The sequence below is a fragment of the Sinocyclocheilus anshuiensis genome, unplaced genomic scaffold (genome assembly GCF_001515605.1).
Source record: "Sinocyclocheilus anshuiensis isolate Anshui unplaced genomic scaffold, SAMN03320099.WGS_v1.1 scaffold758, whole genome shotgun sequence".
NCBI lineage: Eukaryota > Metazoa > Chordata > Actinopteri > Cypriniformes > Cyprinidae > Sinocyclocheilus > Sinocyclocheilus anshuiensis.
This window is the reverse complement of record NW_015548126.1, coordinates 10,301-14,212: the sequence shown is the minus strand read 5'-3', so window position 1 is coordinate 14,212 and position 3,912 is coordinate 10,301. Positions and strand designations below refer to the sequence as shown.

General features: G+C 37.3%; 1 pseudogene; it reads left to right on the top strand.

Annotated features, from left to right (window-relative positions):
• The first annotated feature begins 617 nt into the window (after positions 1–617).
• LOC107704730 (chymotrypsin-like protease CTRL-1) lies at positions 618–2,749 on the top strand (annotated as a pseudogene).
• Positions 2,750–3,912: the final 1,163 nt, after the last annotated feature.

Here is a 3,912-nt window from a genome sequence, read left to right as displayed (position 1 = left end):
TTTTGTTTGACCAGTTTATTGTCCTTAATTTTATCTAAAGTGGTGTTAAAGAAACTGATATTAGTACTAAGTTTTACTTTAGCCCAGCTCTCATAACTGATATAAACCTAGTGACACAACTTTAGTCCCATCCTCTTTAGTATCACTGTCTTTCAACGGCTTGCCAAGGTTGAATACGTGACTAGTTAATGTCAAAGACTTATTGGGAAAGCAGTTCTCTTACTGCAAGTATAGCATGATAAATTGACTGAAATTTCAACACAGCAACAACAAACGCTACTTCTAATCCAAAACAATCAATGACATTATAACATACAATGAGAGAGTTGAAATCATGATGCTTCTCACGGAAATAGTCAGAAGACTTAAAGCCCTTCATGAGGTCAAACAAAGGAGAATTCATCATGTTTGCACGTAAAACATCAGCTCTGGACAGTGAAGATAAAAACTGTCTCCAGCAATGACAGATCTAAACATTCCTCAGCTATGAGCTCACTGGATCTGATGGGGTGGACCTCCATCACGTCTCAGATTGATCAGCTTCTGTAAATGATATAAAAGCAAGAGAGAGCACCTACATATACATCAGTGTGATACATCACACACTCATCTACATCATGCCCTTCACCATCTTCTCCATCACCTGCCTTGCCCTGGTGGCCTCTGCTCTGGGTAAGTGTCTCCTTTATTTTGCAAGAATAATGATGGACAAATAGAGAAAATGCAAAACCTAAATTAAGAGCCCCCTGCCTCATGAATAATGTATTACATTTTGTAATAACAGGTTGTGGAGTGCCTGCGATTAAACCACAGACGATCGGCAGCAGGATTGTGAACGGACAGAATGCCATCTCTGGTTCTTGGCCCTGGCAGGTCTCTCTTCAGGTAACTCATCTGTTTTTCAAACACACATTTGTCTGCTTTGCTTAAAGAGTAAATGTCATGTTTTCAATGTTTTTACCTTTGAAACAGCTGCCCAGTGGTTTCCACTTCTGTGGAGGATCCCTGATCAACCAGAACTGGGTTCTCACTGCTGCCCAATGCGCTGTCATGTAAGATTCTTCAATCTGACAAACATCACATACATTAGTGGTTCATGAATACTCTGTCTGGTTTATTTCTGTCTTTTATCTATTCATTTTATTTTTATCTCTCTTTAGGGTGGGCTCTCACCGTGTTATTCTTGGAGAACATAATCGTGGACCCCATCCAGATCCAACTAGTTTCCAAGGTAACAAAGTTTTATGATCTCAGTGGATCAGAGATATTGAAATTGAAAAAAAAAAGAGACCAATTGATATTGCTTTTGCTCTGGCCAATAATTACATACGGAATACAGCCAGAAATTATTTTTAATTGTTGTTTTATTACTGTGTGTTTTAAACATAATAATAACCAAGTCATGATTACACTACAAAAACATATCCATTATAAATATTTTAGTAGTAGTATGTCCTGTAATTTAAGAAAAGGTGTGATCTAAAAGGTTGCAAAATGATTTTAATCTTTGTTTTAGATTTTATTATTGTTATTGTTTAATTGGAACTCACATATTTCTCATTTTTTATTGAACGGACATCATTTAAAAGGTTAAACAGTTGTGTTTTTTTTAATCAGATCAGTGAACTCAATATTACAGTTGAAAAGTGTGCAAATTGGTAAATGCAAAATAATTTTAATCTTTGTTTTAGATTTTATTATTGTTATTGTTTAATTGAACTCACATATTTCTCATTTGTGATTGAACGGACATCATTTAAAAGGTTAAACAGTTGTGTTTTTTTTAATCAGTGAACTCAATATTACAGCTGAAAAGTGTGCAAATTGGTAAAAGTATCAGTCAACATGTCTTTTTCTAATTGAAGTTTTTGAGGTATAAATGTATGCTATTGTATTCCTAAAACCTGCCAAAATAAACTAATATTTAACAACAAAATAAACAAATATTTTAGAAATATGAAATTCAGTACAGGAAAGAAAACATCCAAACCACATTCTAAAAACACAGGGTGTAAGTAAATGCTTACATTTTTATTTAAATAAAAAGTTTTTTCTAAAAAGTCAGCTTTCACTACTAACTGATCATCCGTCTTGTATGTATATGCAGGTCATCACCCATCCGCTCTACAACAGGGCAACCTTCAACAATGATATTGCTCTGCTGAAACTGTCGGCTCCAGTCACATTTACTCCCCGTATCTCTCCTGTATGTCTGGCTCCATCAAACACCAGCATCCTGCCTGGAACCCGCTGCTTCACCACTGGCTGGGGCCAGACTACCACCACAAGTCAGTCAGCTGTAGAACAAAAAGAGAATAAAAACACATCTGTTTACTGTGCAATGCAATGTGTCATGATTTCTTCTCTTTTTTAGCGAGCCCTCTGATCCTGCAGCAAACAGTCGTACCCATCATTAGTCCTGCTGTGTGCAGGCAGATCTGGAGTCAGAGCAGAATCACTGATACCATGATCTGTGCTGGAGCCTCCGGTTCCTCGTCTTGCCAGGTATATGAAGACAAATCAAGAAGAAACACATTACCTTATTAATGTTGCTGCTGTTCAGTCTCAAATGTGTGTTTTCCGCAGGGTGATTCTGGTGGTCCTCTGGTGTGTGAGAGTTCAGGGGTCTGGACTCTGGTGGGCTCTGTGTCTTGGGAAAGAAGCACTTGTGACCCCCGTTTCCCTGCAGTCTATGCCAGCATCTCCCAGCTGCGCTCTTGGATCGACAAGACTATTTCTTCCAACTAGATCATCAGTTTGAATATTTACTTTCTGTCTTTGATTCCCTGTTGGTGGTCTTTTTGTTTATGGGTTTGGGTCACTCAATGACTTCATGCTGAAATCTGAGACTTCATACTGTTTTCCTGTTTCAGCTGTACAGATAATGAAAACGTTTCAATAAATGAGATGAGTCAAATAAAATGCAAAAAAAGCAATGGAGAATGTTGTAGAGTGTAATTAATGACATGTAATATCAGACAAGTCCTCTGCTCAATCTGACTTGAGTTGCAGCCTGGAATTAAACCACACCATGCTGGTTTCGTCTGGCCAGACGAGACTTGTCCCCCTAGCCTTGTTTCTCCCAAGGTTTACTTTGCTCCATTTCTGTCATCGACCAAGTTTTAGTTTTTTTTTCTTTATTTGCAAGAAGAGCAACAACAAAAAACATACATTAACAGTCATCTTCAGAGGCATCGTTGTAAAACAATCATACTGTCAGTCGAAAGCAAAGCAATTGTCAGGAAAAAACAAAAAATATTAATGATAATAGTAGTAATAAATAATTAAATAATAAAAAATACAAATACAACAGGTGGAGGCAGCCAGAAATATGTTCACCTCAATTCGGTCCATGTAATGCCATGCAGTCCGTTCTTCAACATTCAACTCAAACTGTCTCCCAAGTGGGAGAGAAAAGGGTGCCAAGTTTTGTGAAATTGAAATTGTTTTTAAGGAAAAAACTCAAGGCTTCAAATGGAATAATGTCCAATACACTCTTAGTCCACTGTGTCTTTGTTGATGGTTTTTCAGAAACCCACTGCTGCAATATGCAGCGTCTGGCAGTAAATAACATTTTGAGCAGCTGGATCTAAGAAGAGCTCCAGGTGTTATATGAAAGAATCCCTAAAATACACACCAGTGGGTCAAGGTCCAGAGAGATTCCCATTAAGACATGCCATTAGGAATGCCTTAAGAACAGTCAAAAATACAATGAAAATATGTACCGTCTTCCATTTTACACTTAACACAAGTCTTTGAAAATGTAAATTGAAAAGCTGCTGAATTTATTAACGATTTGAATAATTCTATCTTTGGAAAACTCAAGAGCTTGATCACTGGAGCAAATACATGACAGAGGCTTGCGGTTACATATAGAGCAGCATTACCCAAATTATAAGATTGTTAGCAAGG